At 31.9% G+C, this 9032-nt stretch overlaps 1 protein-coding gene across 6 annotated transcripts in view; it reads right to left on the bottom strand.

Moving 5' to 3' along the window:
• Positions 1 to 9032, bottom strand: part of TAB2 (TGF-beta activated kinase 1/MAP3K7 binding protein 2) — a 78262-nt gene that overhangs the window by 45684 nt on the left and 23546 nt on the right. For 3 of the 6 annotated variants that reach the window (XM_023528345.1, XM_023528340.1, XM_023528342.1), the window contains exons 2-3: positions 7548 to 7697; positions 1726 to 1813 (exon numbers count right to left, since the gene is read on the bottom strand). The exons of 2 other annotated variants lie outside the window; for them this stretch is intronic. The gene's annotated coding sequence lies outside the window, so the exon portion shown is untranslated. The remainder of the gene's footprint in view (positions 1 to 1725; positions 1814 to 7547; positions 7698 to 9032) is intronic. One more of the 6 variants, XM_023528341.1, reaches the window with a different exon arrangement.

Consider the following 9032-nt stretch of genomic DNA (forward strand, 5'->3'; position numbering starts at 1 on the left):
TAAAAAGTGCTATCTATCCCTTCAAACTGAAGTGTTTTCCTTAGCCTAACATACAGAGCTGCTATAATACCTTGTTTTGAAACTGCAAATTTGTTCCAATACAATTGATATACTAGGGAACAATTTGAGCATTAAGTGATTTTGTCTGCAAGAAACATGAGGTGAAAGCAGAAAGCCATACTTAGCACATATAAGCTACATATAAATAAATAAAACGTAAATATTAGCACACCTCAAACAAAAACACCTCAGCTCACTGCCTTTGCATGCAGTCAGTCACACCCATCCACATCTTGTTACAACTTTCCTTCTGATTTCAGAAGACCACTTCACCGTAACAAGCTGCCACATCTATGCTCACTTCCATAAGCAAACTTCAGGCTTTTTCAAAGCAAAGAACAATATTTACTTGTATAAATATTATATAAGTATTTATATATCTCTTAACCATTTAATATTTATAAAACTATACTACCATGGTTTTTTTTAAAGGTTCCTATCTTTTTTTAATGTTCACTGATGAAGTTTTTGAGTGTTGTACCACAAATTCCACATTTTCCATAAGCCCTTTTTGCATGATTTGCAAAGCATGGTGAATTTTAGAAACACTTATGTTAAATTATAACAGAACTCTCTGTACTGCAAAGCCCCCCTGACCTCAAAAACTGTTAACACTGACTTCCTTCCCCAGGATGCCTAATGGGAAGTCAGGATGTTTCAACTTATTTGTTTGGTTGTCAATATGATGTTAACAGTTTCTTATTACTAATTATAATTTGTCTCTTCTATGGATTGGCTGACATTAACAGACTGTGCAGTGAGTTATTCTTAAAGAATATCTTTATCATAGAAAGAAGCATTGATATGGGGAATAAAAATATTATTCCATTCTTGAATGAGCTATAATTTTTAAAATTAGTGTTAAAGCAAGTTTTAACACCTTTGGCCTCAATTAACATTTTAGGATTAAACCAGAAAAAAATCGTATTACTTGTCTAATTATGTAGACTATTTTAAACATCTTTTACATTATTGATATATTACATAAGTATCTCATTAAATGCCAGTTAGGTAAGCTGATGCACTTTACATCTGATTAACTTTAAAAGAATTTACAAATGTCATTAACCAAACAAATTTCAAAATTATTTTTAACAGTAAATTATGAGAATTCTATTTCTTGGGGCATGATGTTACAACTTTACAAAGGCAAAGCAAACTTTCCCCCTCAAAGTCTATAACATCAAGTTATTTTCCTAAGAGTTAAAGTACAAGAATTATAACTATGTAATTAAAAATCTAGAATTCAAATATTATCACCACTGAAGATTAGAAACAAGATAATTATAATCCACCTTTAGCATAAACATTAGCATAGAACAGCTATCCTACTGAATCATTCTATATAGTTAACCAGTTATTCGCAAAAACAAAATAACAAACATACCAAATCAATCATCAAAATGCTACTTACTTTAACTATTATGTTCTGATTTAGAGTTATTTAAAAGCTTGAAGGGAACAAAGGATTATGTTACCAAAAAAACGGATTTCTTAATTTATAAGGCTATGGTTTACTTTCTAAAGAAAAATAATAAACACTACTAGCTGAAGTAACAATGATACACACTATCTTCTATAAAAAGAAAACTTCCCAATTTGCTCAGTTAACACACTGCTTCAAGTCCATGAATGTTGATCATTTCTTATGGTTAAAAGGCTTACCAGTAATAAGTTCTTCTAAAAGGAATGTGCAAGTCAGCCACACTTGGCAATTTATGTACTGTGGTTTTGTGGCGAGTGCTACCATTTTCTAAGGATCAAGAAAAGCGCAATAAATCTAAGACAGAATGGTTATAATTCATCAAAACATTATATAACTACCTTTCTGCATATATTTCAATTCATATTATTATTTTTCAGTACATTAAGTGCTTTAATATTAAAAGAAAGTTATCATTCAGTGCACCTTTTTTTACTATAATTTTTGGATAATCCACCCTGTGCATAAATATCACCTTTAAAAAAACATGATATAAGTGTGATATGACAATAAGTTCCTAATTATGGGTAAAGGGGAAAAAAGATAATTAAAGCACTTGGAAGAACCAATTTTCATCTTATGTCAACCACAAACATTTGTAACAAACCAAGATCAATGACATGTAAAAATTATAATAATTTGATTAAAATATTAATATAAAATGTCATCTTAATATGAAGATTCAGAAAAAGTTATGAGAAGTTTCATCGACTGATCCTCATGCTGTTTCAATCCCTTCTTGGCCCTATGTTTTTCCTATTCATCTCATTTAACTTTGTTCATCCTCCTTCTAATGTCATGGCCCTCAGCTGAGTTTTTCCCAGGGTGGACTGCTGGCCGACGCCTAGGTGTGTGTTCTGGCACTGGGAGTGTGACAATTAAGTTCATGAATTAGACAGACACTGTAAATATATAGTTATTACTGATCTCTTAAAACTTTCAATAACTAACAAAAAGTTAAATCAGCAATTTTTAAATTACACACATACACTTAATTGGCAATTTGACAACTGTGGTGAATCATGAGACTGCTAAGCTTCCTAACAAAGAAAATACATAAAAATCTATGTGCAAAAAAAAAAACATTTAAACAAAAGATTTCATTACTATAATAGTACTCAGAATCTTAAAAAAATTATGGAGAATTCAAAATAAGCCAAGTTAAAACTGGTAAAATATTAAACTGAAATAAAATGTCTAAAATACAATACGTACAATAATTTTGTTAAGTATGTGCCATTCTTTCAAATTTAACACTATGAAACTGTTGTATAGTTGGCTATCAGTCTTATTACAGTTATGGTGAGTAAATTTTTTGTTAGATGGTCAAGAACAATCTCAGAACTGTACAAAAACTCCTATCTGAGCAGATTTATTGCATATAAATCAATTTCACATTGCTCTAAATAATTATAGATACTCTTGGAGAATAGTCAATTTAGGAGTATTTTAAATTGTATAACAGTTAAAAAACCTAGATATCTTATCTTATAATATTTATCCATAAATATAGACTTTCCTAATGAAATATGAAATATGAACTATATGAAAGTGATCAACTTAACATTTATGAAATATTTTCTAGTGTAGTATTTTTATACATTATATTTTCATATGTATTATATATACTTACTCAATAAACGTGTTGACTACTACTTACTCTATAATGAATGCTGAAAATATTAAAATTAAAAAAACACAGTTGCCTGTTTAAAAAATTTACATTTTAGTGGAAGACAAACATATCAATAAATAAATGAATAACTGAGTTGATACAGATATAGTGTGCAGTACACAAAGGAAACAAAGAGGGATCAGTGAATTCTGAGGTAAGGGTAAGATTTAAGAAAAGGATTCATTAAAGAAGGTGACAGCTAAAATAGGTTTTAGGGGATAAAAATGTGTTCACCAGGTGGACAGGTGAGAGGGAAAGAATATTTCAGATATAAGTGCTTAAAGGAATAAAATAGCATGACAAGTTTGGGAAACTAAAAGTAGATGGCAAATACTGAAGTGGAAAGAGACTAACAGCGAGAAAGTGTGATGAAAGATGAAGCTGAATTAGTAGGGGAGGCACGGTCACATCATAGAAGATGGTAACTGCCTTCTGCATCACATGTGCTGCATCTCAGAAGTCAGCAAAAACAATATCCCTCTCACTTTCTCAACTCAGATAATCCATCTCTGAAGCTCCACGCCCTGCCTGTTTCTGTGACATTCCACCAAGTCCTAGACACGGGCATGCATTTACAGTAACATTCACTCTGTGCCACTTAGAGGTGTATAAGCTGCAATGGAGATTCAAGCCGAGTAAGTGCCTAAAATTTAGGAATTGAAGACAGGCATGAGAAACTTCACAAAGAATGTAGTGGCTGAGTTTAGCCATGAGAAATAGTAAGTCTTGCAAGATATCACTTAACAACTGTTTGTGTTGAGGGAAAGGCCGTGAAAGAACATGATAAATTTAAAGAATTGTGGCTGTGGTGCATACAGCAGGGCAGTGACATATGAGGTTGAAAAGGTGGCAAATTTTCAGTGAAAAATATACAGATTTCAGATAATGTAAAAGATAAGTATAAGAAATTTCTACTGGTCTGGAACTTTCTCATAGATGTGATCCATTTTTTGGTTCACCATTTCTGGAATCCATTCCATAAACATTGCCTACAATATGCTAGGCAAGGTACTCTAAATATGCAAAGATGAATAAAACATACTCCCTGCTTTTGAGATTATAATCTAGTGGAATTCAGATTTATATTCGACTTCTTATAGCACATATCAGTTATCTCATTTTATCTTCATCATATACGAAGCAGAGAAGACAACTGTTATATCATTTTTTTAAACTTAAGACAATTATGAAGAGACATATTAAGAGATATATCCAATTTCAACTAAGTCAGTAGCAGATCAGTATTCTAAGCCAGTAGTACACAACTGTGGTGTCACACTCATTGCTACTGCAATCAGTTGTGAGATGGGTTAAATGAAATTCGTTACTAATAATAAAGTACTAGAGTTCTATCTCTCTGTGTCTATATAAATTAAAGCATCTAATCTGGAGACAAACAGATATTTAAAGAGGAGCACACAAAGATAGTCACTTCAGTGCGTATTACTAAAACCGACCTGGATATCTATCAATGAATAAGTAAATTAATGTACAGCAAAACTATGGAATACCAAACAGCTGTTTGTTTGTTTTTTAAGTAAGATATCTCAATAATTCTATGAAAGGCCTATAAGACATGAATGAATGAAAAAAAGATGCAAATCTACATAAATGATACTTTTTTTTTAACAAGAGATACCAAAAAGAGATGTACTTTAAAGAGATATTTTTTTATGAAATGTATAGGAAAGGTTCTGAAAGGATATCATTAATTCTTTTGATGGGGGTGCTGGGTAAAGGGAGATTTAGTAATCTCTGTTGTTTTCATTTTTTTTTACAAAAATATACATATTCATGTATTACTTATACAATTAATTATAAACAATTGAGACAACTAGAATAGAATATTTCCCCTATAAAATTATTTCCTATATATTACCACATAACATTATCTTATGCTGATATGTGGGTAGGAGAGTAATAGTAGAATGGAATGAGTTATGTGAAAGTACCTGTACTTAGCCAACTATATGAACTTTCAAATAACTCAAAAGCTATGTTATCTATGTTTAAACTGTTACTGATATAGTTAACAGCTGCAACAATGATCAATTTTCAGGATGCTTGACAGATGAGAACTACGGTTTTAATTTAAATATTACCTATGGGCTTATATATTTAGGCGGATGACTAACCATCTCTATGTGTAGTCTCCTAATTTACAATCCAGTTGTTTTTTTTTTTAAAAAGCCAAGTCTCTCCCTTTTTTTCTCCCAAAGGCTAACTCAATGTGAACTAATACGCAGTCCTCAAACCAAGTAGTACTCATCCACCAATGAGATGAATTAATGTTTAAAAGAAAGAGGTAGTTTATTGTTATCATCTTAAGCTTAAGAGTCCCCCAATAAACATAACATTCTTATAGAAAGTTATCATATAGAACGTTATCACATATAAAGGTGGACAGGAACACTTTTCTCTGAGCTAACAGTATAAACACTACGATTTAGCACTTACTATGGGTGAGGTCCTGTGCTAAAAGCTTAACATGTATTATTTCAGTTACTTCTTACAACATTCCTGTGGTAAGGATTAAATGAGAAATTGCAGGTAAAACTCTTCACACATAATGCCTGACACATAATAATAAATGTTGTCCTTTATTAAGTATTGCTACTGCCTAATCTACAACTTTATCAAGCAACCCTCACTCTATCGCAGTCAGCTTTTCAAAAAACTCACTGATTTAAAGTGTGCCTAGCTAACAAATCTTCAACGGATCCCCATTACCTACTGAATTAAGTCAAACTCGTTCACATGACATTCGAAAGCATGTATGATAGAACTATCTCCTGTCATATCTTTCTGTATTCCACTATTCTCTAAGCACACTAGACTGCTCCCAACTTCTACATTATTACATACTTTTATTTCCATAACTTAGAAATACTCTTGCCGTTCTCTCTAAAGAATTCTATCAATCCTTCGAGGCTCAGTAGAAACACAACCTTCCCCATAAAACTGATTCTTTCGCGTACTCTCAAGTACCTTGTTTGCACCTCTAGTATGATACTTTAAAAGTTCACTAAAAGTAAGGTTTATTCATTTCAACATTCCTACTGTGCTTAGAGCAGTGTTTTAAACACAACTTGCATTCAATAATAAAGATTTTACCATCACTAATAGTCCCAGTGATAACTAATAAGACTTGAAATTCAGATGCAATTCTCTTTGATTTCCCCTTAATTCACTTAATGGTGGTAATGCTCCTATAACTTTAGTAGTAGCTTCCTTTCCAGTCCTAACTCAACACTCAATAAGTTAAAATTCTTTCAATACCTAACAAATATTGTAGCACATAATCAGTGACCTACTGATGACTAAACTGGCTGACATTAAGTTCATTATGCAGTAACATTAGAGGTAGGAATGTAAAGCATAAGCTATAATACTAGAATCACCTCTTAAAACAACTGGAATATAAAATTCCTCTGTTCAATATTGGGTAATCTCTAACTAACCTGAATCACACTTTAAAATCAAAAGACATGTATTATTATCTACCCATTTAGTAAATAAAGTCACTTTTTATGGATTGTTTCTAAATCCATACAAATTAGTAAAAGCAATAAATGTCCTTAAAAGCTAACTGACCTCAAACTCTTTAACTATTCATAAGTAGTTTTCTCTTGACTAAAATCTAAGGCAGCAAGAAACCTCAGTTTTTAATTTTATTGTTACATTTTAATTTTGTTGTTACGATTCCAACTATTTATGACTTTTCTTGCCTGGCTTCTTTTGAGCAACAAAGTAAAATATAGCAAATATTAGTTATACTTACATTTAAAATGTAATTAAATTCTTCAGGTAGAAGTACTACATAAAATGTTATTTGGTTCTATCCAGAAATCTTACCTATTACTTCCAATTACTGAAAAACATATTAACTCTTTAAGTGAAAGCATTCGTAGTGTAGAGTAGTTGAGGAACGCAGGATGGAGAACTAGTGTCACTTATTTAATTCCCTATACTACATACACTATATGAGAACCTCTTAAAGGAAGATAATTTTACTGTTGTCAATGTTTACTTTTCAATGAAGACCAGAGTGCTTTTTGTACATTTACAGGGCTTAACTCAATAGCATTTCAGATTTATTTTTCTTAAATTGTTTTTGAATTAGGTTGCTACTACTAGCAAACAAGTTAAATTAGGAATACTCAGGCAAGAGGTATGTTAAAGTCAATACTAGCCGCAAGTTACCTAGATGTTAGGGATGCTACTATACTTTAAAGCAAGATTTTGAAAGTAAAGTTTTGGTTATTATAGATTTCATCCTAAGGCAGTTACATAGGCTAAGCTTGACTGGTGCCATGGACTTTAGCATACCTGGAAATAGAAAAATTCAAATTGTAGCTGTTCTTGGTTGGCCCATTGCCATTTTTTGCAGCTTACAAATTTTTAATTAAGTAACTGCAGTGAGCTCATCTCTACTGGATACTTCTTTCCCAGGGCAGGTCCAGGAACTGGGTCTGGAGCCTTGAAAGCAGAAGAGAAACTAGAGTAAACTAGAGGTAGGCAGAACAAGAAATGTGACCAGATAACATTATGAGATCTAATAGCAGTGAGGCAGTCCCCAACGTCTCTCACATAAAATATTATTAAGTGGAAAAAGGATCTCTTAAAATACAAGTTACCAGAAGATGCTATTTACATTAGTTATGTCATTGTTTTTATCTACCCAATTTTATTCTGGACTCCCAATTCTAGAAACTGAAATAGTAGTCTTTATGAAATCTCTAGTGGCTTTTAGCAACAGACTATCTCATATGAAACCACAGAGTATAACAAAAAGAAAAAAATAATAAACCCATTTTCAATGGTAAAAGTGAATTGTGAAGTCCTGATTTTCAGGTCATTTTGCTTTTTCTATTTTGCTATCTTATTTCCAATTGTCTTCTAACTGCTCCTCTAATTTCCTAAAATCAATCCTCAGAGGTTTCTTAAAAAATGCCTTAGATAAATCCAAGCAAAGAATCGAAATTCAAGTTCCAATTTAAAAAAATACTTGGTAATTCTTAAAGAGGGAGGCAAAGAACAGCTTATAAGATGTGGTTCTTAACCACACTAGAAATTCTTTTTTCTATTACCAAAATAGATTCGATGATTAAAAAAAAAAAAAAAAGTTAGGTCCATAGTAAACAAACAAACTTGCAACAACAAAGGTTACAGAAATGGTAGGATATTGAAAGTGGTAGACTGTTGTACTAATTAGATTACTAGGGCCTGGAAACAATGTCCTTATGCTTGGTGAGCTGGCACCCTAAGGAGTTTCTCCAAGAAATGAATCCCACAGCAGTCAAAATAAACTGAATTCTCTGCTGCTGCCAAATGATGGCAGATTGTAAGGACTGTAACAGGACAAAAAAATAGTGAGGACAAGGAATCAAAGAACTTAACCCCTTGCAATTTTAGTAACTAGTAACACAACAAAGCAAATTAGAATAAAAGTAGTTTCTAAGAAAAATATAAATTTTCCATCTTTTGGGATGACATGCTGTAGGTGAAAAAAAACTGGGAGAGAAAAATCTAGGTTCAAGTCTAGTTTCACTAAGGCCTTAGACTAAAACTCTCTAAAGTTTCCTTTCTATCAAATGAGACAACACCCCCCACCTCACTGGATTGTCATGATAATTAGCTAAAGTATGTAATAACCTGGCATAGGTAGTCAATACATTTTCTGTATTACTAAAGAATAAAACATTTTTTTTCTAAAGATATGGGTATACTGAAGTTCTCATTTTCATAAATGCTAAAACAGCTGTGTAACAAGCTTTAGTTTTAAATAACTCATCTGCATCACGTCCTAAGAGA

This window comes from Pteropus vampyrus, unplaced genomic scaffold, assembly GCF_000151845.1.
Source record: "Pteropus vampyrus isolate Shadow unplaced genomic scaffold, Pvam_2.0 Scaffold24, whole genome shotgun sequence".
Lineage (NCBI taxonomy): Eukaryota > Metazoa > Chordata > Mammalia > Chiroptera > Pteropodidae > Pteropus > Pteropus vampyrus.